A 26,340-nucleotide genomic window follows, 5' to 3' on the forward strand; every position below is an offset into this window, starting at 1 on the left:
TGCATGATTTTTAAGTTTTATGATATTTCAGCTTCTACCTGAATCCCATGTATATGCCCTAATCTTTATTTTGCTTTCTGTACAATAATTCAAATGTGAATTATAATTAGTGCTTTTTACATTCTGCTTTGCAATCTGTGAGAATTCTTCAATCTGATTGGCTGATCAGCCTAATTGATGACTTCACTGTTACTGGACACCACAGATGGCACCAAATTCAAAGTCACATCAGAATAGAGGAAATCCACGCTCAAGAGCCCGCTAAATATTTTTGGACTGCTTTATTTTGAGGTGAACGGTGAGCGCCATCCCTTCGCCACTGACTGCAAATCCGGGTCAATAGATTTTTCACATTGATTCTATCCATAACTTTAACACTGTTAGGCTGGAACAATAAAGAATACAAAACCAACAAAGAATTTGTGCACAGTCTGGTGATGCTTGTATGAATAATTACAAAGATACAGTCAGATCTGACAAGGATCAGCTATTTTTTTTTAGACTTTCACTTTAATATATAAAATACACCAATGCATGAACAATTTTAAAGAAAATACTACACAAAATGCACCATTTCCTGCTGGCAGTCAGCTGTACAGTAAATTTCTATTATTAATACTGAGTGGTAGAGGGAAATGAGTTGGCTGAATTCCAGGTAAGACACAATATTGACCATATTATTCAACAATTATATATAATTTTTTTTTATTATTATGCATTTTCTGATAAGATTTGCACTGTAAGTTGCAAATTCATGTGGCGTAGTGTAAAAATTATTTAATAAAGTTTGCACTGCCCCAAAGTGAATAAATATCTTATTATACATGTCTGGGCAATGCCCACACTCATTTATAAATCAACATGGTGTTGAGGATGTTGGTCAAAACTCAGAACTCCAAATGAACGGCTCTAATTGTCTCCTGACAGCTAACTCAGAGAATTTACTGACGCATTCACAGGGATAAGACAGCACATTTACAAGAGTGGCAACCTGCAATTAACTATTCCAGAAATAAACCACAAGAATTTGATATAATGAGCATTCACTCCCTGCACCAGTCAAAAAGTGTAAATTGTAATTGGGAAAGGTAAAGGCTACCGACTAGTTAGAACTGGATTACTAAAGAGTATATTCAAATAAGTCATCAGATAAAGAAGGGTACATAAGATGACCAGTACTATATTGTACTAGCTGTGGAACAGCTGCATTGTGGATTTAAATGATTTACTGCCTATAGAACTGTGTCTAGTGGGGGTTTTAGTCAATTTAAATAAAACATTGTTTTCTCCTCTAGTTATCTTCCCATTCTACGTCTTCGCCTAATGATGTACGAGGCTAGACAGTGAATATGGGAGCAATTATAGCTGAACCCAACCATGTCCTCACCCAGCATTCATTTTAAGCAATAGACATTGGTCACTTATTCCCTCCCCACTCACTAGCTCAAAAATGCTAAAGCTAATTGTAGCAGCCCACCAACCCGAGTTAGGATTAGTTCATTCAATACAGACCAGAGATCAAAACTAGGACTTCCATAATAGAAAACAGAAAATGCTGGAAATACTCAGCAGGTCAGGCAGCATCTGTGGAGAGAGAAACAGAGTTAACGTTTCAGGTCGATGACCTTTCATCAGAGTTCTAACGAACATTCATAAACCCAAAACGTTGTGGGGTGATTTTTAACCTAAAAAACATCTGGGTTTGGAGCGTGGGTATAGTTAAATTGTTAAAAATCGGAATCCCGACCTGAACTCACCTCCAACACGCCCACTTCCGGTTTTCACAGAGACAGGACGGGATCCGGAACGGGGGCGGGCAACCAACCCACTCCCAGGAGGCGGGATGTCAATTTAAATATTATAATGAGGCTGGAAGCCTCTTCTTTAACCCCCATTTTGTGTTTAACTGTAGCTGGTTGGGTTTTACACAATTTGTAAAATCCGACAGTTACAGCGAGGCGAGTATTGCTGCATCCAGGAAGTAAGTGCCTTTACACTTACCTCCTGGATTCAGGGTCCCTGCCTAACCCACGCCCCGCGATCGGAGACCGCCTCAGAAGGCCTACGATCGCTTTCCCAGACCTCCCCCTACCCACCCCCCAACTGATGATCCTGAGGTTGGCCCCAATCCACTGCTGGCCTGCCTCGATCTTCCTTCCCATCCCCTCTGATCCTCCGGAGGCTGTCCCTCAATCCTCCAGTGGCCGACCACGACATTCCCATCCCCCCAACCCCGCTCCTCCGGCAATGATCTTCCTCCCCCTGCCCCCCGCCACCCCCCGATCCTCCGGTAGCCGGCCACAATCTTCCCTCCCCGCCCCACCCCCAATCTTCAATCCCCACCTACCCCCCCCCGATCCTCCGAAGACCGACCCCCAACCGATCCCTCCACTGTGCGGCCTAGTGCTACAGGCCTACCCAGCAGCTCGTCAGCCAGCTGCTCCAGATGGCAGGCTGCAGATGGTAAACGGAGGCCTTGCATGCAAATCAGGTGGCAGGGCCAGCAGGAAACCCATTCTCCCTAGATTCCCGCCCACCTCGGAGCCCTCCCGCCTTCCCCATTAAAATCCAGCCCGTTAACTCTGTTTCTCTCTCCACAGATGCTGCCTGACCAGCTGAGTACTTCCAGCATTTTCTGTTTTTTATTTCAGATTTCCAGCATCTGCAGTATTTTGCTTTAGAACTTCCATAACTTGTATAGTTCTTTACCAATCACACAGTGCATTGACTGAGCCTCTGTGGTATCCTAAGCTGAATCATTGTTAAAAATAAATTTTCCCCTGTAACATGTTCTTTGCCTGTAGGTCTCTCCCCACTCTCAAACTTCTTTACTGATTTAGTCATTTTTTAACTGTTCACTTTTATTCTTCTAGGTGAAAGTGAGGGCTGTTAGTGCTGATAAATGGTACATTTTTCATTTTAGGCACCCAGTGTCAGTAGCAAGTACTCCCAGATCAGGTATAGCACAGGTCGATGTAAAGTTCCCCCTATTCTGCTCCAACAGTATGCCTCTGGCCCAATCTCAGAAGAGCACCTCCTTGTCTATTTCCCATACCAATCATCCTTAGGCCAGTCTGACTTACAGTGCCAACTGGTGTGCAATTAGCAATAGAACTAGATTGAAACTGTCTAAACACATTTCATATATAATGTTTATTGCCAGTAGACAGAGGAAATTTTCATCCTATTCGTTTGGGTTGGATTTGAATCCAACTCCCAGAGGTGAAAGGCTCCATCTGCCCTCTCAGGTGAATGTAAAAGATTCTGTGGCATGATTCGAAGAAGAGCAGGAGGGGTTCTCCTGGTATCCTGGCCACTAGTTATCCCTCAACCAACATCCCTAAAACAGATTATCTGGTCACTTGCTGTTTGTGGGACCTTGCTGTGGACAAATGAGTGCTGCATTTACCATGAATACAATAGAGATGACACTTCAGTGATGTGGGGGTTGAGAGAGAGATAGATCCTCTTGTCGGAGAGAAGAAATCTATTTTTTCTTTTAATTATGTACATTTTCTCTCAGAGCCACAATATCTGGTACAGCCCATCACCAGGCCATGGAGCCTGCTTCCTACCTCCAACTTTAGCTGCCTCCCAGCTCAGGTGCGAGTCCCCATTGGGTGCAGCGCAAGCTCTACCCAGTGGAACTGAGCACTGATTGGCCGAACCAGCAGCCTTAAAAGGACTGCTGCAAGACACCCGAAAAACCCAAAGAGAAACCATGCAAATGTTCCCCTTGTCCCCATCTTCCCACCTGCTGTCAGTCCCTCAGTGCCCTTCCCCCTGGATTACTCCCTCCTTAATTACTCACTTCTGCTCAGCTCTGTAGAGGAGCTGCTGAACTCCCTACCAACACCCCATCTCTTCCCCACCCCCGCCCCCACCCTTCTTAACAGCAAGCTACCTGTCAAAACTGGTTCAGTGCTGGCAGCTCACCAAAATTATGCAAACCAGGTTTGACCATGAAAAATGGTCGGGTCTCCCGCCAATGTCATCGGACGAGTGTAGCAGACGCTCCACTCACCGTTCACATAATTTACATAGAACTTGAAAATCATCCCTGTGCTCTTCTTCTCCAGTTTATTTTCTCTGTCCTCAGTGCATTAGAAACTTTAAGAATATTTTCTTTCCTTTGGGTGGATGGGTGCTGAGTGGCATTGGGGGGATTTACAGCAACAATAACTATTTTTGGAACCTCTTGGTTATGTATGACTTTCTTTTTCAAATTTTTTTAGTTTTGGTGGGTGTCTAGAATTGACTTTATCTAGCATTAGCTCCACCTTGCATTGGCTTCAATGTAGCATTACTTCACCTAGTATTGGTTTCATCTAACATTTACTTCGCCTAGCAATAGCTTGACCTATTGTTAGCTTCACCAAACATTAGCTACATAGGATTGGAATCAATTATCATTGGCTTCACTTAGCAGTAGCTTTATCTGGTATTGACTGATCCATCTGACACTTTCCTGCAACATGACTGACTGGTTTTTTAGATGTCAGAGACCAATCAGATCATAGACTGACAGATAGATAGACTGACAGAGAGACAATCAGATAGTGAGATAGATAGGTAGCTAGAACAATCAATATAGAGATAGAAGACCACACAGAGATAGAGAAATAGCTAGATAGCCATATAGAGAGATAGATAGGTGGCTGGATGAGTGAAATAGAGTTTATAAAACAGATGACCAATTAAAACTTAATTCTGATACAAAGATAGAATGCATCAAGCCACTCTTCATTCACTTATTGCACGAATTGCTGACTCAGTCATAAATGAATTGTACCTCCAGTGGTCGGCATGAGAAATATAGTCAGTTCTACTCCCAAATGACACTTGGGAGAGAGTAGAGCAAATTAGAGTCTTTGGGGGTGATTCACCCCCATTACTTTAATGCAAACATTGACCCAACAAAAAAAAGCAAGTTCACCTCGATACAGAAGCAGTGCAATGGAAACGGATATCCGGATTTTTTGTTCCATTATTCTTCCATGCCATCACACTGCCATTCTGATGTCATAATGCACAATACAATTAGTTATGCATTTGCTTAATAAAAAACAAATCTGTTATAGAAAGCAGTCTAAATGAAGAAACCCAAGTCATCTGCAGATAGGGCACTGCTAAGTATAAGCTCTGTCCTGAACACCTGAAGTTCAAACATTGCTCTACACAGTCAGCTGGAGTTTAACAGTCATTAGATCCATTTCAGCACCAACAGAAACAGCATTAGAAGTTTATACCACCCTGATGTAAATTCCATTGTGCACAGCTTGCTCAAATTGTGTATTCCAGAGGTGTGAGGTTTTACCCCAAGGCCAATACAAATAATAAGTCTCTATTTTTGCTGTAAAAGTTATGCAAATCTAATAGTGCTACTAGAGGTTTTATTTGCAACACATCAGGCATTCATTAACTGCACTGGATGCAGTAGAATTACTAGCACAAATTGAAAGGATCCAGCTTATGATCTTGGTTACAGCAAATTAGAACAGCTCCAAAGTTGTTACAACCGATAGAAATAGAATTTGCTATAGTTCTTTACTTCTGCTGCCAGTAAACAGGACACACTGAGATTATGATACAAACTTTTGGGAATTTAATGAAGATCTGATATCATATAGTCTTGTGGCTACTTTTCTTCATGACTGTAATCATCATTATGAGTTAAATATTAAACTTTGTGGAACTAACTTTTGTAAATCTATTTAATTAGGATATTATTCTCATATCAAAATAGTAAATTTTGAATAGAATTGATCTTGTGGCTGCTTCTAAAGAAAGGGTCACCTGTAACAAGGTATTAAAGACTGCAAGGTGGAGTTTAAATGCTGGCCTTGCCAGCGACGCCCACAACTCATAAACAAATTTTAAAAAAATAGCCATCATTACTAGTTTATTCAATCCATTTAGGTGAATTCAATATTTTTTGACAAATGTCGATCTCAAAATCGAAACTCAACATATGTTGACAAATTTCAGAATAACAAATTACCTGAAAGATCCTGGCTCTCTGGGTTATACACTAAATACTACTCTTTTGCCACAAACAAGATTTGTCCATTAGTCTAAACGTTAGTTTTCAAGATATGGTGAGGCTATGTTAAAAGCAGACACTTTTTCCAACAAATTTTAAGGATATTTTTTTCTGTCTAGGTGCTAAATAAATAGCAAGTGAGCCACTTATATATAAGCATCATTAAACTTATTAAAGCAAACACTACAATTAGAATTGAATCAGCAACCCTTTCAAGGCTACAATTAGTAGATTCTCAACAACTTCATAAAAACCTCACAAATAAGGGTGACATCCCAAACTTGGAACATTTTATCTGAATTGGTTGCCATGCAGTAAAATGGCAGTCTGGGCATTGAGGCAACTTTAAGTGATGTTTGCTGGTTCACAAATTGCAACATAAGTTTAACATGGTAGTAAGCCTTTTACAATGATGAACCGCAAACAACAGCTACTTGGCCAATTATTGGGGGCAAAGAATCCAATTAGTTTTAATCACATTGCCAATTCTGAATCATTACATACTATCCTAAACAAATGTTATAACTCGCACTCAAACCAAACCTTTCTCTGTATCCTCAGGCTAAAGTCAATAGGACCAATTTTCCTGTGTTTTATGTCAAGCTTATGAGAAAGGGTCAGAGACCAGTGATGCTGGGTCTCTGCCCCCGTTTACATTGCCACAGCATTTCTGGGTTTTCCCTGGGAGGAAATTATTGAAATGAAAAAGAGGGGAGCTTCCAGGCCTCATGTTTCTCTTCAATCACTGGTGGGGCACTCGAGTGGCACCCAGAAGAAGTCGTCCTCACCTCCTGCCCCCATTCTGTCTCCGATCTCAGAGTTTGGACAGCAGGTATGAGTGTCTAACCCATGTAAATGTCCTGAACCTGCAAATACAAGTTCTTCCAGGTCTCTGGGTACATTCTGACAGCCTAGCAACCAGGTATAGGGCCGCAGGAAAAGAAGCCCCAATGTGACTAAATTTATGATTCTACAAAACTTTCAGAATGTGTTAAGATCAGTGTGCCTGCCAGACTGATATATGTGAGGCATCTGGTCCCAATATTAATGAGTGTTGCCCACATTGTTGCTCACTGGAATATGTGCAACAAATCCCCATTGCATCACATTATAGGGTACTCAGGCGTACTATTGTATAAATGAAGAATAAGCACAAGTGATTAAAGAATTGGCCAAGCAAGCCTTAGACATGTTTTACGACCAATTTTTTTCTACTTGTGATTTTCTAGACAGCTACACTTTGTGTGCCCAAGTGCTTGCGCACATTTTGCGCCATACCTGAATTAAGGTTCCTGTATGCATGCAAAATATTTATTATATTAATATTTGATACAATTTCTTGTTTTTTTGTGCAAGGATTGCACTCTTTTACCTTCAAAGCCCACTTAAAATGGGCACAAAGGAAGCTCTATGCATTATAGTGCTCTTAAAGGGCAACAGGCTTTGAACTTTTATTTATTGCAATTTCTATTGTGATATTTCTCAATACTTATTAATTTTCTACTAAAATGCATTTTAGGAATAATTTTGGGAAGGAAAAATGCTTATTTGTTCATTACTATATCATTGTTTTTAAATGTCCTGAAAAAAATGTCCATTATTACCCACTAAATCGCTGGAAAACAGACTGTTATTGAAGCATTTACAGGCCTTCAAAAGAACAGAAATAGATGAAGAACGAGAGGGCACACGAAAAGGAGCTCTTCCAATACCAACATTTACTGGATCTCAGGGAACCACAAGGCATCCAGATATAAGCTATAAAGTACTGGCGAAAGGTCATCGACCTGAAACGTTAACTCTGTTTCTCTCTCCACAGATGCTGCCTGACCTGCTGAGTATTTCCAGCATTTTCTGTTTATATATAAGCTGTAAAGTCCTGTGACAGGCAGCAACTGAAGATGAAGTTAATGATGGGGATTGGTTTGGATGTGCCCCAGCTTCAATATTGACTAGTTGTAATGCAAGAGGTAGAAGAAGTAATTCGAGGGAAATCAGCTGGCACCTGACCTGGAATGTCTGAACCTCTTGTTATGCCACCAGCCATATCTGTAGGCATTGGCACACCTACCTGCCAATGACCAAGGACAACTGTGTCTGCAGGCTCGGTGTGGCAGAGAGCTTTGCCACCTGCTGCAAGGGCACCTGCAGACAACCTGCAACATAGGAATGAGACTGAGACTGTCAGTTGCAGCCTTGGTCACCAGCCACTTTCAACTTTTCTGCCCCTTGCCTGATCCCAGATATCAGCTAATGTGCTGGCCATATCAAAGAGGTACTCATGCATCAGTCAGCATGCACAGCACTTTAATCTCTTTTCCCCAGGAGCTTGACATGGCTGCCCTTTTTCAAAACACTGCTGCATTTGAGAAAGTACAGGGGCCATTGATGGTGGCCATGTGGTCATTCAGCCAGCTCAGTGTGCACAGGTGAAGAGGACCATACAGTGGTGACAAAAGAGGAGCATTCCACCACCACTTACCCCTGCTCACCTGGTCGAGAGCGGAATGTTGGCCAGAACAAGAAGCAAACTCCCTGTTTTCTTTTCTTTGAATAGTGCCACGGGATCTTGAAACCCACTTAAACCAATGAAACAGGCAGACAGCAATTTTTTAGAATCTCATCAAAACAACAGTACCGCTGACAGAGCAGCACTCTGGTAGTACTGCACTGGGGTGTCCATCTAGATCGTACAAAGTTTGAACCCACAACTGTCTGACTGACGTGCCACCACTTGAGCCAAGCTGGCATGCAGGCGATATTCTGAAGGTTGGCCACTTACAATTAAAATGGTACTGAAAGACTGGCATAGCAAAAATAAATGACACTGTAGATAGAATTTAAAGATAAATGCCTTTATGAAAGAAATCTAAACTATATTACAGATACATGAAGTATCACTTATATTATAAAACCCATACACATACCAATGTTGTATCTTGTAAGTGTGTCTATGCAATGCCCCTGGGATCACAATCATTCAGTTCACAATTAGGACAATATATGACAGTAAAACAGTAAAGGAAAAGCTTTGCTGTATTACTGTACATGGTATTTTAATATCACTTGTGTTGTAATATTTGGTGCTTTTGTTTTCTTTACAGATTTAAAGAGTAATAGCTGCCAAGCTGCAGAAGCAGCAGCTAGTCCAAATATCTCCTACAGGGAATAGATAGGGGTTTCTGTGGTCGCGACCGAGACTCCAGGATGGTATGTTGCCTCCCTGGTGCAAGGGTCAAGGATGTCTCGGCGCGGGTGCAGAACATTCTGGAGGGGGAGGGGGAACAGCCAGTTGTCGTGATACATGTTGGTACCAACGACGTAGCTAAAAAAAGGGAAGAGGTCCTACAAGTAGAATTTAGGGAGTTAGGAGCCAAGCTAAAAAGTAGGACCTCGAAGGTAGTAATCTCTGGATTACTACCAGTGCCACGTGCTAGTAAGAGTACAGAGAACAGGATAGTTAGGCTAAATACGTGGCTTGAGCAGTGGTGTAAGAGGGAGGGTTTTAAATTTTTGAGGCATTGGAACCAGTTTTGTGGTAGGTGTGACCTATACAAAAGGGACGGTCTACACCTGTGCAGAGATGGAACTGATGTTCTCGGGGTAATTTTTGATAAAGCAGTTCGGGAGCATTTAAACTAGTATGGCAGGGGGCTAGAAACCTATGTAGTGAAATAGAGGAAAGTGAAAGGCAGACAGAAATAAATGGTAAAAGGGTGAGGAACAAAAAACAAAGGGCCAAACTAATTCATAAAAAATGTGAGCATAAAAAAAGCCTGAGGGTTTTATACCTTAATGCGAGAAGCATCAGGAACAAGGTAGATGAATTAGCTGTGGAAATAGAGGTTAATAATTATGATCTAATTGGGATTACGGAAACATGGTTGCAGGGTGAGCAGGGCTGGGAGCTTAACATACAGGGGTATTCAGTATTTAGGAAGGATCGACAAAAAAGAAAGGGAGGAGGGGTAGCATTGCTAGTAAAAGAGGGGATAAATGCAATTGAAAGGAAGGATATTAACTCAGTTAATACAGAATCTATATGGGTGGAGCTAAGAAATAGCGAGGGGCGAAAAACATTAATAGGAGTGGTATATAGGCCTCCAAATAGTAAAATAGAGGTTAGGGAGGGCATCACGAGGGAAATTAGAGAAGCGTGCAATAAGAGCACAGCTGTCATCATAGGTGACTTTAACTTACATATAGATTGGACTAGCCTAATCAGTAAAAATAATGAGGAGGAGGAATTCCTTGAGTGTTTAAGGGATGGTTATCTGGATCAATATGTCGAGGAACCAACTCGGGAACAGGCTATATTGGACTGGGTACTGTGCAATGAGAAGGGACTAATCAGTAATCTTGTTGTACGGGGACCCTTGGGTCAGAGCGATCATAACATGATCGATTTCTCACTCGAAATGGAGAGCGAAGAAATTGACTCAGAGACTAAGGTCCTGAATTTAAACAAGGGGAATTATGATGCCATGAGACGGGAACTGAGTAGGTCTGATTGGACAACGTTCCTGAGAGGACTGGAGGTAGATAAACAATGGCAAACATTTAAAGATAGAATGACAAAATTGCAAAAATTGTTTATACCAATCTGGCATAAAAGGAAATCTAAAAAGGTGACTCAACCGTGGATAACAGGGGAAATTAGAGACAGCATAAAATCCAAAGATAGGGCGTATAAAATAGCCAAAAAAAGCGCCAGAGCGGAAGATTGGGAACAGTTTAAGATAGAGCAAAGGAGGGCAAAGGGCATGATCAAGAGGGGCAAAATAGCTTACGAAAACAAGCTGGCGGAAAATATAAAAACTAACTCCAAAAGCTTTTATAAATATATCAAAAGGAAAAGACTGGTGAAAACCAAAGTTGGTCCATTGCAGTCAGATACGGGGGAATATATAATGGGAAATAAGGAAATGGCAGATCAACTAAATGCATACTTTGGGTCAGTCTTTACGAAGGAAGACACAAAAACCCTCCCTGGGATATCGGGAAAAATAGGGACATTGGCAAAGGAGGAACTGACGCAAATCAATATCTCTAAGGATATGGTGTTAAGGAAGCTAAAGGGATTGAAGGTGGACAAATCCCCAGGGCCTGATAACATGCATCCTAGGGTACTGAAGGAGGTGGCCCTAGAGATAGCGGATGCACTAAGGATGATTTTTCAGAATTCATTAGACTCGGGAACAGTGCCGATGGATTGGAGGGTAGCTAACGTTACCCCACTATTCAAAAAGGGGGGTAGGGAAAAAGCAGGTAATTACAGACCTGTAAGCCTTACATCAGTTGTGGGCAAAATGCTGGAGTCCATCATTAAGGATGAAATAGCGGAGCACTTAGCAAATGGGGACAGGATAGGACAGAGTCAACATGGATTTACAAAGGGTAAATCGTGCTTGACTAATCTATTGGAATTTTTTGAGGGAGTAACTGGTAGAATAGATGGGGGAGAGCCAGTAGATGTGGTGTACCTGGACTTCCAAAAGGCCTTCGATAAGGTCCCACATAAAAGATTAGCATGGAAAATTGAGGCTCATGGGATAAAGGGGAAAGTTTTGGCGTGGATAGGGAACTGGCTGTCAGATAGAAAACAGAGAGTTGGAATAAACGGCTCATTTTCTGAATGGCAGGCAGTAACAAGTGGGGTACCACAGGGATCTGTCCTGGGCCCCCAGCTGTTCACAATTTACATTAATGACCTGGATCAGGGAGTCGGATGCAGCATTTCCAAATTTGCAGACGACACTAAACTAGGAGGTGGGGTGGGCTCAGAGGAAGAGACCAGGAAGCTCCAGAGCGATTTGGACAGACTGGGCGATTGGGCGGATAAATGGCAGATGCACTATAATGTGGACAAGTGCGAAGTTATCCACCTTGGGTGCAGGAACGGGAGGGCAAATTATTATTTAAATGGCAATAGATTGGGAGAGGGGGAAGTACAGAGAGACCTGGGTGTTCTTGTACACCAGTCACTGAAGGCGAGCATGCAGGTGCAACAGGCGGTCAAGAAGGCAAACGGTATGCTGGCCTTCATAGCAAAAGGGTTAGAATACAGGAACAGGGATACCTTGCTGCAGCTGTACAGGGCACTGGTGAGACCACACCTCGAGTACTGTGTACAGTTTTGGTCGCCTCATCTGAGGAAGGATGTTCTTGCCATGGAGGGGGTGCAGCGGCGATTCACCAGGCTGATACCAGGAATGGCGGGAATGACCTATGAGGAGAGACTATGTAGTTTAGGGATGTACACACTGGAGTTTAGAAGATTGAGAGGGGACCTCATAGAAGTGTATAAAATTCTGACAGGTCTAGACAGACTGGATGCAGAAGGAATGTTTCCCTTGGCGGGTGAGAACAGAACTAGAGGACATAATTTAAGGATAAGGGCTAAACCATTTAGGACAGAGATGAGGGGGAATTTCTTCACTCAGAGAGTGGTGAACCTGTGGAACTCATTGCCACAGAGGGCAGTGTACGCCAGCTCATTAAATATATTTAAGAGGGAATTAGATATATTTCTACGGGCAAAAGGGGTTAAGGGTTACGGAGAGAAGGCGGGGACGGGATACTGAATTAAAGGATCAGCCATGATCTCATTAAATGGCGGAGCAGGCACGAAGGGCCGAATGGCCTACTCCTGCTCCTATCTTCTATGTATCTATGTATCTAGGATGGTACTGTGGATCAGAGACTACTTTGGCCACAGAAGAACTGGATGGTAGCCCCAGAACCCTCCTCTCCCAAAAAATAATCAGCAGACTTGAGAAGGCTTTGAATAGCAATGTCCTGGTACAAAGTGGAGGTTGATTGCAAATTATTAGGCAATGTGATTTGTCAGACATAATCTGGATACAGCTACATTGCACATTGGTATGAACACTGTAAATACCACATACTGTACCCTTGTCCAGTAGGCTCTAAGATTGTGGTAACATGTTGAAGGGTAATATCTCTTTTGGCTGATGTGTTATTGCAACTTATTTGGTGGGCAACAGAAAAAGCTTTGTATGGGCTAATGAAAGATGAAAGGTCTTTTCACTATTTAGCGGTGCAGTATGGACTCTTGAGTGAGCGGTTTTGTTGCCGATATTTATCCCCCTTGCTCAAAAATTTGACTCCTCCTTGTACCTCATCAATGCTCTCTTCTGAGATGCTTGAAGACTCAAAGATACATGCAACTAAGCTAGTTGAAGATGACTCATTCATAGACATGTGAAGGATATTGTTCCATTAATAAATTTGCTCTAAACATGCACTGGAAATTCAGAACAGATGTTAACCACAGAGGCATGAAATAATTTGAGTTTCAAGTTAGTTGAGGAAGATGGACACAACTTTATTTACGTGAATCAATGACTACACAAACTGATGCTAGCAAACTGATTGAGGTCGATGATATAAATAGTGCTTTCAAATTACTTGCACAGTAAAGAAAGATTGATTTACAAAGGCATTTGTATTTCACATTTACCAGACTGCTGAGTCTTTGAAAATTATTAGCTCCCCTCATGGATTAGTAGAATAGTTTGATGATCACGAGATCTGACCAAGTAGATATTTTTTGCGTGCCTCAGCTCTTTTGGGTATGTTTGGACTCTGTATTATTGAATTTCACTTTCCTGTTTATCCAGTCGAGATGATTAATCCATCTCCAACCACTGTGGAGTGTTTGTGCAATTCTGGAAATTTTGTTAGCTTTCTTAGATATCACGGTCCATTCATGTGTCCAACCTTCTGTATTTAGCAGTGTTGATTTCATGTCAAAAGTCAATTTTAATAACATAATTGTTTCGACATGGCTGCTCTTTGCACCTTAGTCTTACTTCCCATTTTGTGTCTTTTACTGTCATTGGTTTATGATGCCACATTCATCAGCATGTACTTGTTTTAAGGTGGCTGGAATTATATGCCAAGTTTGCATACACTAAATTATTAGCATGTATGTACTAGCATAGATAACTGCCTCCATCGTGTGCATGGAAGAAGTAGATTTGAAAAATTCAAACTAACTTTTGATTGCTTAGTGAAGATGTTGCATCTCAGAATTGTCAGCTTCCCGCATGAGTGGTATGTGAATCCACTTACTACAGTCTGCACCACTTAAAGCGGCCACGTTGTTAACATGATTCACCCACTATAAGCGTTGGACAGGAAAATCATCATAGGTTGTACGAACCTCCCAGAGGATTCGGTGTGCATCATTAAGAGATGCGAAACTAAAGTAAAGCCATGTGAATTAAAGGTAGCAGCATATGGTAGATATTGGAGGCTGAATCAAATAAATGACACAAAACAATGCTGACATTTAATTTGATTTTAATGTATTCAAAACACCGCCTTATTAAATGGTACTTGAAACCTCCATGTTAATTTTTGAAAGACATTTACAAAGGAGGTGGCAGCAGTTCAGGACCTTTGAAATTGACCAGCTCACATTCAATAAGCAAGGGGCTAGCAACATGTGATTTCAGTAGAAAATAGTTTAAGTTAAGACTTCTTATAAACAATATATCCACTGACAACATCCAGTACTCCCTCACCAGGACAGTCCGTTGGCATCCACTGCCATTTGCCCTGCAGCCATGGTGGCTTCCAATTATTTAATTGTGATTTGTGCAAAATGAATAAATACCATTTATTTTGTTTTGTTTAATTCGTTTTGCCTCTGAAATGGCAGGTTATTTTAAGAGGACTTCCACTGCTCTCCATCAGCAACAAAGGGGCAAAGCGATTAATGAATTGCCTGAAATTGCCAGCGCACTTTTACTTCATTGTAAGCGACGCGTTTGTAATCAATTTCTATGGTGATGGGAAATGGTTGTTGTTAATTGTTCGGTACAGATGGTTGCTCGCCATAAGGGTGGGTGGTGTAAGTGGTGGGGATGGTACAATGTAACTGGCTGAAGTGCTTTAACACCCATGTTTTGGGGTATCACTCCCAAAATATTTACTTTTTTTAGTTGAGTAGGTTAGCACCATATATTTGTTTGCATTACTGTGAAAAACTGGGATGATATTTAAATTTTGTGAGGTTATATTAGGATGAACCAAAACAGACTTTTAAAGCAGTCATTGTAACCACTGATATTTTGTTTCTATGTACATGATAAGAACTCTGCTAAAATTAATAGCAATTCACATATTTCATGATAAACGATTCTCAGAGGCCAGGTGTCGACATTTTAATAAGCACCACTTTTGATGCTGAATTAAATGTCAGTAATATAACCACCCTTGCTTTTGAAAGTATTTTTAATGAAGTAAGTTCTTGGAGTATCCAATCATCAGGTTAATTAATTTTCCCAATAAATGGTATTTCATAAAGAGCGCTTAATCCACAGTTCGCTCTTGAAGAAACAGTTGTATTTAATAATATTAATAAAACTACCTATTTATATTTTCTTCTGAACATAATTATTAACACTTCATCCTGGCAATTTAGATCCTATTATAGCATTAACATTTCCCAGAGGAAAGGAAAGAAAATCGGTGGACAAGTTTGGTTGCTCTTATTTACCTCCCTATTACTGGTTACAGAGTAAGAATGAAAACAAAACAAAATCATGTGGGTTTAAATATCAACCAAGTCAAGAAAGTTGTTTTGAAAACTTTTAATTCATGCGTGACTTAAAGCCTGAAGAAAATAACTAGGAAATAACATGCAAGTATCTGTTTAATACCAAATTGAATTTACTGTTAGTTCCTGACTGAACATTTGCTACTTAAACGACTCAGCATTAAATTTTGCAAATAGCTTGTATTATCATTAAAGTCCAGTCTCTGAAATTCTAAAAGAGGAAGGAAAGTTAGGACAGTTTATCTTGCTCAAAACATTTATTTTCACCCCATCGGTAACAGACTCAAAGGTTAAAAAAAACAACTCATTCCACTGGACAGTAGCAAGTACACTATATCATGAAAATGTAAATTAAAATCAGCACTTTCAGTATTTAAGTGTTTGATTGTTAGTGAGGGATGTAGGTTATTGATTGAGTTTGAATGGTAAGTTGACAATCTCAATTACACTACCAGGCACAGTGCCAATTAAATAATACTGAGCCAAAATGAAGCATAACGAAGGAGAGAAGGGGGAGCATATTTCAATCACTAGCAGCTGAAGGCGCAGGCAACACCTCTAGAGATAGGCAATCTGACAGCTCTTCCAATTTCACAGGATGGTAAAACTAAAACAATATGGCCTAGAAATCTGGCCACGCAGTGCCTGTTTTTTGGGATCTAAATGACCTTTTAAGCCTCGAATACGAGGGGAAGGAAGCGCATGCTCATTACGAACCGGACATGCACTGCCCGCCATATTGGTGAATGCCAAAAGATCGGCGTGCAGTGCCCACTCCTGAAAAGGGCATTCAGCCTTTGCACATGTAAATAAGGGGCCTGACGCCTGCTTGAGGACCCCACTGCAAGATTGGTTTGCCCTGAGACATGGGTGCCTGAACTCAGAAAAATCAGGTCTGCAGGCAGCCTAACACAAGGTTCTTAAAGGGACCTCCTGTTAGGCCGCAACCAACAAGATAAGATTTTGAAATATACTTACCTGAGTGTGGAAGCAGAGGAGCAGAGTGCTCCTCCCGACCCAACATTCAAAGAATGCAGGCCTCGTCCAGCCACCACTCTTCCCCGATCATCACCACAACTCCCCCCTCCCCCGATCACCGTCACAATTCACCCCTCCCCCGATCGTCACAATTCACCCCTCCCCCGATCATCACAATTCACCCCTCCCCCGATCGTCACAATTCACCCCTCCCCCGATCACCGTCACAATTCACCCCTCCCCCGATCGTCACAATTCACCCCTCCCCCGATCATCGTCACAATTCACCCCTCCCCCGATCGTCGCCGCTACCTCCCCCTCCCCCTCCCCTCGCCGCTACCTCTCCCCCTCCCCCAATCATCACTGCTACCTCTCCCCCTCCCCCGATCATCGCCGCTACCTCTCCCCCTCCCCCTCCCCTCGCCGCTACCTCTCCCCCTCCCCCTCCCCTCGCCGCTACCTCTCCCCCTCCCCCAATCATCACCGCTACCTCTCCCCCTCCCCCGATCATCACCGCTACCTCTCCCCCTCCCCTCGCCGCTACCTCTCCCCCTCCCCCTCCCCTCGCCGCTACCTCTCCCCCTCCCCCGATCATCGCCGCTACCTCTCCCCCTCCCCCGATCGTCGCCGCTACCTCTCCTCCTCCCCCTCCCCTCGCCGCTACCTCTCCCCCTCCCCCCTCCCCTCCCTCTCCCCCTCCCCCAATCATCACCGCTACCTCTCCCCCTCCCCCGATCATCACCGCTACCTCTCCCCCTCCCCCTCCCCTCGCCGCTACCTCTCCCCCTCCCCCGATCATCGCCGCTACCTCTCCCCCTCCCTCTCCCCTCGCCGCTACCTCTCCCCCTCCCCCAATCGTCGCCGCTACCTCTCCCCCTCCCCCGATCGTCGCCGCTACCTCTCCTCCTCCCCCTCCCCTCGCCGCTACCTCTCCCCCTCCCCCCCTCTCCCCCTCCCCCAATCATCACCGCTACCTCTCCCCCTCCCCCGATCATCACCGCTACCTCTCCCCCTCCCCCTCCCCTCGCCGCTACCTCTCCCCCTCCCCCGATCATCGCCGCTACCTCTCCCCCTCCCTCTCCCCTCGCCGCTACCTCTCCCCCTCCCCCAATCATCACCGCTACCTCTCCCCCTCCCCCGATCATCGCCGCTACCTCTCCCCCTCCCCGATCATCGCCGCTACCTCTCCCCCTCCCCTCCCCTCTACCTCTCCCCCTCCCCCAATCATCACCGCTACCTCTCCCCCTCCCCCGAACATCACCGCTACCTCTCCCCCTCCCCTCGCCACTACCTCTCCCCCTCCCTCTCCCCTCGCCGCTACCTCTCCCCCTCCCCCGATCATCGCCGCTACCTCTCCCCCTCCCCCGATCGTCGCCGCTACCTCTCCCCCCTCCCCCTCCCCTCGCCGCTACCTCTCCCCCTCCCCCTCCCCTCGCCGCTACCTCTCCCCCTCCCCCAATCATCACCGCTACCTCTCCCCCGATCATCACCGCTACCTCTCCCCCTCCCCCTCCCCTCGCCGCTACCTCTCCCCCTCCCCCGATCATCGCCGCTACCTCTCCCCCTCCCTCTCCCCTCGCCGCTACCTCTCCCCCTCCCCCAATCATCACCGCTACCTCTCCCCCTCCCCCGATCATCGTCACAATTCACCCCTCCCCGATCATCGTCACAATTCACCCCTCCCCCGATCATCGTCACAACTCCCCCCTCCCCCGATCGTCGCCGCTACCTCTCCCCCTCCCCGATCATCGCCACTACCTCTCCCCTCCCCCGATCATCACCGCTACCTCTCCCCTCCCCCGATCATGACCGCTACCCCTCCCCCGATCATCGCCGCTACCTGTCCCCCTCCCCCATCATCACCACTACCTCTCCCCCTCCCCCAATCATCGCCGCTACCTCTCCCCTCCCCCGATCATCACCACTACCTCTCCCCCTCCCCAATCATCGCCGCTACCTCTCCCCCTCCCTCGATCATCGCCGCTACCTCTACCTCTCCCCCTCCCCCGATCATCGCTGCTACCTCTCCCCCTCCCCCGATCATCACCACTACCTCTCCCCCTCCCCCGATCATCGCCGCTACCTCTCCCCTCCCCCGATCATTGCCGCTACCTCTCCCCCTCCCCCGATCATCGACGCTACCTCTCCCCCTCCCCCAATCATCGCCGCTACCTCTTCCCCCTCCCCATCACCACTACCCCTCCCCTCCCCCGATCATCGCCACTACCTCTCCCCCTCCCCCGATCATCGTCGCTGCCTCTCCCCTTCCCCTGATCATCGCTGCTACCTCTCCCCCTCCCCCGATCATCGCCGCTACCTCTCCCCTCCCCCGATCATCACCGCTACCTCTTCCCCCTCCCCCATCATCACCACTACCTATCCCCCTCCCCCAATCATCGCCGCTACCTCTCCCCTCCCCCGATCATCACCACTACCTCTCCCCCTCCCCCGATCATCGGCGCTACCCTCTCCCCCCTCCCCCGATCATCGGCGCTACCTCTCCCCCTCCCCCGATCATCGCCGCTACCTCTCCCCCGATCATCGCCGCTGCCTCTCCCCTCCCCCGATCATCGCAGCTACACCTCCCCCTCCCCCGATCATCCCCGCTACCTCTTCCCCCTCCCCCATCATCACCGCTACCTCTCCCCCTCCCCGAATCATCACCGCTACCTCTCCCCCGATCATCGCCGCTACCTCTCCCCCTCCCCCGATCATCACCGCTACCTCTCCCCCTCCCCCGATCATCGCCACTACCCCTCCCCTCCCCCGATCATCGCCACTACCTCGCCCCCTCCCCCGATCATCACCGCTACCTCTCCCCCTCCCCCGATCATCGCTGCTACCTTTCCCCCTCCCTCGATCATCGCCGCTACCTCTCCCCCTCCCCCGATCATCGCCGCTGCCTCTCCCCTCCCCCCATCATCGCCGCTACCTCTCCCCCTCCCCCAATCATCGCCGCTACCTCTCCCCCTCCCCCGATCATCGCCGCTACCTCTCCCCCGCCCCCGATCATCGCCGCTACCTCTCCCCCTCCCCCGATCATCGCCGCTACCTCTCCCCCTCCCCCGATCATCCCCGCTACCTCTTCCCCCTCCCCCATCATCACCGCTACCTCTCCCCCTCCCCCGATCATCGCCGCTACCTCTCCCCCTCCCCCTCCCCCGATCGTCACCGCTAACTCTCCCCCTCCCCCGATCATCACCGCTACCTCTCCCCCTCCCCCGATCATCGCTGCTACCCTGTTCGAAGCAGTATAGTGAGAGTATAATTTTGATACAAGATCAAGATAAAGACTAACATACTTTTAAGGAGAATATTTCTTTTAATGTCACTAGAGGTAACAATAAGTCATCCAATTTTTACTGAAAAGTAGTAATTTGAGGTTTCATGGAGAGTATTTGCTTTCCTTTAGAGCTATCATTCAATCATTTGGGCATTAGAAAGAAAGGTAATTGTAAATTGTCTCAGTCATAGCTCTATAAAAATCATTAGAAACGGATTTTCTCTCCAAGTTAAGGTCATTTGATAAGTATTTCTGGGTGAATTACCAAAATGACAAGGCATTGCAATTTCAACATTTGAAAGTAAAGTTTAATAAATAAATAACCCTCATTTCCAGTTCTAACCTTCTCACACCAAGAGGTAGGTAGATAAATGGCTCGGATTTTGCGATCAGCAACGAAGTGATGGCGCTCGCCGCTGACCTCAAAGAAAGCTGCCCACAAAGATCTAGCAATCTCTGTGGCGTGGATTTCACCTCTCCTGATGTTAATTTGAATCTGGCGCCAAGTCTAGGGGATCTCCAGTGTCCAGCAACAGTCACGTTATCAAGCTGGCTAAGCAGCCTATTACATTGAAAAATTCTTAGAGACAGCAAAACAGGAATTTAATGCACTGATTATCCTTCACTTTTAATACATTTTACAGAGAGAAAAATAAAGATTGGGACATACACATAGGATTAAGAAGCTGAATTATCATAAAATAAAAAGTATTTAAAACTATGAAATTTTTATCATAATGGAAAAATTTGACATTCCACAAATATAAAATTTGTTTTTCAGAGCCAGAGAGGTTGTTCAGCAGTAGTTATGACTCATTATGCCATTAAAAACCCAGTTACACCTCATTGGATAAGGTTTAACGTTTTCGGGGTTTTTTAACAGCGATGTTAGACCGTCAAATTTGAAGTTCTCCTTAGTTCAGTGAATTCAATTGATTGCCGTCTGTGGGGAGTTCAACAGCGCGCTCTGTGGAGGAGCAGGGTATCACTGACAGCAACTTCTGGATTTCCGCATTTAACTGCGCATGTGCGGACGTCAGAAGTTGCCGTCAGTTCCGCAGTTTTAATGACGCCGAACACTGACAGTTTCACTGTCGTCACAATCGCAAATTCCGGGCCAATACGTTTTCATCATTCTTGTCCCCTTCGTGCCCGGCTTCACACACTTGCTTTTGTCGATTTTTCCAAATCATTTAGAACTCTCAGTTTGTTGCCTCTTTACTGTGATGTATTTGTTCAATTTAAAGCTGCATTCGTCATATTAATTTACAGGCATACTGAGGCTTTTTTTGGGGGAAGGTATTGTATTAATTAATGTACCTTGCATCAACACATATTTGCATTTGGTAATTGTGTATGAGATGTAAATGGAATGGAAATTAAATTTAATCTATTATAATGAAGCACCTGGTGCTGCAAAAGGACAGAGCCACTGCTCCAGTCCACCAAATGTGGCACAAAGACAGAATGGCTGAAGAAAGCCAAGTGCCAGCAGACCTTCCAGGAAGAGGGAGGCACATTTCAATGGTGAGGAGTCATAGTTCCTGGTCCCAGAGGTCTTTGAAGCAAGAACAAATTATTTGGCACCAGTAATCAAAGGCCAAATAACAGTGGCTTCCAAAATTTCTGCTAATACTGTCAAAAGGCTGACTGCATGGTTAGAAGTGTGAAGGGAAGCCAACGGTTTTAGAGAGTTGGAATGACTTGAATTACCCCAGTGGCGGTGCAGCCTGTATTGTTCCTTATTCTAGAGCAGGCTGAGGGAGTTTATGGCCAGCCACATCTCTACCTGACAACCCATGACACCGCAACCAAATGCTGAGGCATGGGACACAAGAAACAAAATTCCAGGAGCCATCATCATAATGCGTCCACATGTACACACAAACACACAATTTGCACATGAGAGTATGCATTCAGGTATGTGCAAGTCTCCTGCTTTGAAAGGTCCTTTTTCAAATGCCATTCAAAAATATGTCAGCTTTGTGCAGCTTAACGTTCTTTCACTTTGCAATCTATAAGCGTACCAGTACAGCCACCTGGCAGTCAGTAGCCTTTCATGTCCCTAGGGAACCAAAGGAGCAAAACTGCCAGTTTTGCATCATGATTTGCCTGAACACTCTTCCTTTGATGACCTGCCACCACCTTCATCTCAGTGTGGGGGACAAATGCTGTTAGGCCTACTCCTGCTCCTGTTTCTTATGTTCTTATGTTATGAGGATGTCTTCAAAATGAAGTACCTGAACCTGGAACAAAAAAGCACAGGAAAAATAAATAAATGTGAAAATAGTATTCTCGGAACTCTGTGCAAAGGATTATTCGGGAGGTGCAGCTAATAAAGAAAGAGAGATGGACAAATTTAGCTAGTTAAGAAAAGGATTAGTAAAAGACATAAGGGATGTTAGAGATGGGATGGGAAATGTCAAGGATGGGTTTGTACAAGGAGCTAATTAATAATATAACTGGCAGATGCTATTGAACAGTATCCAGGATCAGTGGTATCCTTGAGCCATATGTCCACACCTACCTCGATGGGTTATTCAGCTGCTCTAAAAATTACTGCTCCGGCATCCCAGAACACAGGACAGGTGGGGGAGGTTTGTTCAGCAAACCTCTGGGGATGGATGATTTCTGAAGCAAAGACGACAAGAAAACAAGCACTGGGTAAATAGTACTCTGTGTGTAAATGTGGACAATTGCTTAAAAATGTTAGTGAAGTTATATTAAACATGCCTCACCTTTTCATTTTCTATCATTTTTGAGATTTTTTTTCTGCTGTAATTCCACAGGTTATTTCTTGCAAAAAATGACACATTTGCTTTAGAATTTTCTTTGAATATTTGTAGTCTCTTTTTTAATATGAAGACAGTGTCTGTGGGCAGTTCTTGGTCCCCCCTTCCCCAAGAGGTACAGAAAAACAAAGCAAAAAACCTGCACTCAATTTACTTACCAGATAGATTGCACATTATTGAACATATATCTGCACCCAATTATCTTTACAAAAAAAAATCATTTGATTATGGCTGATGGCATTATGCATCTTCCCAGAGGCTGCATGATTTGGCTTCTTTGCACTACATTAATTTAATAGCTCCAGTATGTGTCATCACAGTCCTCGAACAATATTACAGGAGGCAACAGACAACAAAACGTTTACAGAACTTCCTATAGCCCTGTGAAGCCTAATCACAAAATGAAAAATGTCACTCTATGATGAGGCTTATAGTAATGAGTTTCCCATTATGAACCCTGCGTTTAAAATATTGCATGAAGCACAGTCATTAGCCACAGCTTGAAGCTATAACTTCTGTCACCTGCAAACAAGAGAATAGCATTAATAAAACTGTAAACTATAAAATGAACATAGAATCTAAAATCCATTGATTAATGTCTTCCCCAGCAACTATTTAACAGCCAATTCTTTTTATAAAACATTTTGGTAAATTCAGAAATTGTAAGGAACAAAGAGTTGTGAATAATGCTCGAGTGACTGGCATGCACTTGCACATCAATAATCCTGGCATCACATCCCACCTGCACGTTTTATAGAATGCAAGTGTTTTTCTCATCGAGGTCAATGGTGAAAAGGAATACATACCTCCTTAGCATTGAGTTGCTCTGTGGAGATGTCAGGCACTGATGCAAAGATGTGTCCTCCTGAGCAAAGCAACAGTGACTTGAGTAATTGCTTTGAACTGTCTGGTTCCTACAATTGCTCCACGCAGGGTATGAGAGGCAGAAGTTAAATGGACCAATGGCCTTCAGTGGGGCGAGCACAGCATAAAACCACATTGCAATTGTCCTCTAATTCTTCAGATTGATCCTCTAAAACTGTTTTCTTTAATTCCTCCCTTGGGTCATATATCAAGCTAAATCAAATCTCCGAGAACAGTTTCAATAAAATTTACCTAATACTTTTACGTCCTGGAGGTTGTCTATCTTTCTGTAATCATCATCACCAATGCCCATCCTCAACATCCAATAGTATCACAGTAATGTATTCTGTGCAGGAGAGGATTGGATTCACTAGCCTCCTCATCCAATTATCCTTTTTCTTTCCTGAGATATCGTTATATGATTTACAAAATGCAAGAACCATGCCACAAACTTGTCTTTTCTTCCTTTTTGAAATCCCTTAAAGTTCTGTGTTTGACCAACTGTACTGGCAGTTTGTTCCATAAGGATACTTTTATTAATTCATGCAGCTAGACCCACCCAGGAGTGCACATCAGGAGTTCTGATGCGCAGCTCCCATAACTTCCTGTCCATTAAATTCACAAATTTGCAGTGTGGATGCAGAACATTACCCACTGTGGCACATATTGGGAATTTAGACGCAATTTTCCATTCATTAAAATTATTATTTTAAATGGGTTGATGCATCCACTAAAATAGCAAAGGATAGTCACACAAATGCATTCATCTACTAATATTGCCAGCAGTAATTTCTATAATCCATTAAATTTATCTCTCTGTCGTTTGCATGAGAAACAGGTGCTCCTAAGGTACCAAGTGTAAGATGCTACAGACCTTCAGCTTCCTTCATTATCATGTTTATTACTGTTATATTTTCTGCACCATACTCACTGAAGCACCAAGTACCGAAAAGTACACACTTTTTAAAATATCACATCAATTCTAAGTATTAATATATATTTTGCAGTGAAGTCATTAAATGTCTTCTGCTCTCCTTTCAACACACAAGTTTTTATTTACTGGTTTATGACATCAGAACTGTTGAGGATTCAGGCGTTCTCCCCACACTCTTTAGTTGTGTTCACCACAGAAGGCAGCTTCTGCATCGTGGCCCATGCCTTCTATGAATCCAAACTCAACCTTATACTGTATATTAAATGACTGGCAATAGCATGCCACAGGGTAACCACTCCAGTTGCCTATCACTAGAGCAAACAATGGAAATAGTATAGGTTGGCCACTATATACTCCTGATTTTTCTAACAGGCAGAAAAATGGCAAACAGACAGATCATATAATTCAGGCAAGAACTACTAATCGAGTTTAGTACAAGAAAGGAGTACACAGAGAAACAAGTGAAATCAGCAGATCAACTAACTGACCATACAGTTCTCAACTTTCTGTGATAAATCATTTTCTAGAATCAAAATAATAAAGCATTATTTCAAACTCTGAGTGTCCTTTAAACTAAGCTTTTTGATAAGCTTTATATGCAAGTGCATGGCTCTGCACTCACAGATGGAATTTCCTCTAATGGGCATAGTAATTAGAGACAATTAGTTCACATCTGCCCCTTTCCAATCTATTATATTTGCCCTACATGCAGGAATTCAAGGCAAGGGTGAAGGAAATCCTATTAGAAACAGCTACTGCGTTTAATTCAAAAATTACAGTGCCCTGGTCTTGTTAAAATTCATATGGAAAGGACTGAACTCTGCTTCAACCAAAACAACCATTCAACTTCATTAAGGCCTTTCCCCATTAGTCAATGCTTTGTCCTGTATGTTTGCTACACTTGTGAACAATGTACTGATAACTCATTTATTCACAAATTGTCTCCCCATCTGTTCTGTCTTGAAGGCCTCAACTCCTTGCTGGGGTATGGTGCCATGGGCATAAGCAACACTCTGGTACTTCACATCCATGTGGGTACTTTCATATGTGATGCTAGACATTTGTACACCTCCAGCCAAGGTTATTGTGATTAGTAATGAGCAACCTGACTGATTTTTTTCCCCTTCTTAAGCCCATGCAGCTGATGCCAATTGTAAAACACTTACCACTATCCCAACTAGGACCAACTAACCCAGCGCTGCCCAGAGTGGTGATGGTGGCTGTCTCACTCATCTGTATGGCTCAGCTACTCATTAGATAAACCGGTTAAGCCACCAGTAGAGCCCTGATCACTTATAATGGATTGTCCTCAAGTGGACTCTTTTCAGCCAATGGCACATTTTAAAAATTCATTCCTGGGATGTGGGCATCGCTGGCAAGGCCAGCATTTATTGCCCATCCCATATTGCCCTCAAGAAGGTGGTGGTGAACCACCTTCTTGAACCGGTGCAGTCCGCATGGTGAAGGTACTCCCATAAGGCTGTTAGGGAGGGAGTTCCAGGATTTTGACCCAGCGACGATGAAGAAACAGTGATATATTTCCAAGTCAGGATGGTGTGTGACTTGGAGGGGAACCTGGAGGTGATGGCATTCCTGTGTGCCTGCTGCCCTTGTCCTTCTAGGTGGTAGAGGTCGTGGGTTTGGGAGATGCTGCTGAAGAAGCCTTGGCGAGTTGCTGCAGTGTATCTTGTAGATAGTACACACTACAGTCACGGTGTGCCGGTGGTGGAGGGAGTGAATGTTTAAGGTGGTGGATGGGGTGCCAATCAAGCAAGCTGCTTTGTCCTGGATGGTGTCGAGCTTCTTGAGTGTTGTTGGAGCTGCACTCATCCAAGCAAGTGGAGAGTATTCCATCAC

At 44.2% G+C, this 26,340-nt stretch overlaps 1 protein-coding gene and 1 long non-coding RNA gene across 3 annotated transcripts in view; both read right to left on the reverse strand.

Annotated features, from left to right (window-relative positions):
• LOC147107487 (interleukin-1 receptor accessory protein-like 1) overlaps positions 1-26,340 on the reverse strand; it is a 1,486,384-nt gene that overhangs the window by 914,893 nt on the left and 545,151 nt on the right. The window lies entirely within an intron of this gene.
• Positions 19,837-25,774, reverse strand: LOC147107488 (uncharacterized). Of its 2 annotated transcripts, XR_015080813.1 has the most exons (4): positions 23,492-25,774; positions 22,632-22,689; positions 22,421-22,524; positions 19,837-22,139 (listed from the first exon to the last, which is right to left on the reverse strand). It is a non-coding gene; the product is annotated as an uncharacterized LOC147107488 (long non-coding RNA). The 2 variants fall into 2 exon arrangements; XR_015080812.1 differs by lacking the exon at positions 23,492-25,774 and having other exon boundaries at positions 22,632-23,481.

The sequence above is a fragment of the Somniosus microcephalus genome, chromosome 14, assembly GCF_052327205.1.
Source record: "Somniosus microcephalus isolate GS21.2 chromosome 14, FLI_Smic_1.0, whole genome shotgun sequence".
In the NCBI taxonomy this organism is placed as follows: Eukaryota; Metazoa; Chordata; class Chondrichthyes; order Squaliformes; family Somniosidae; genus Somniosus; species Somniosus microcephalus.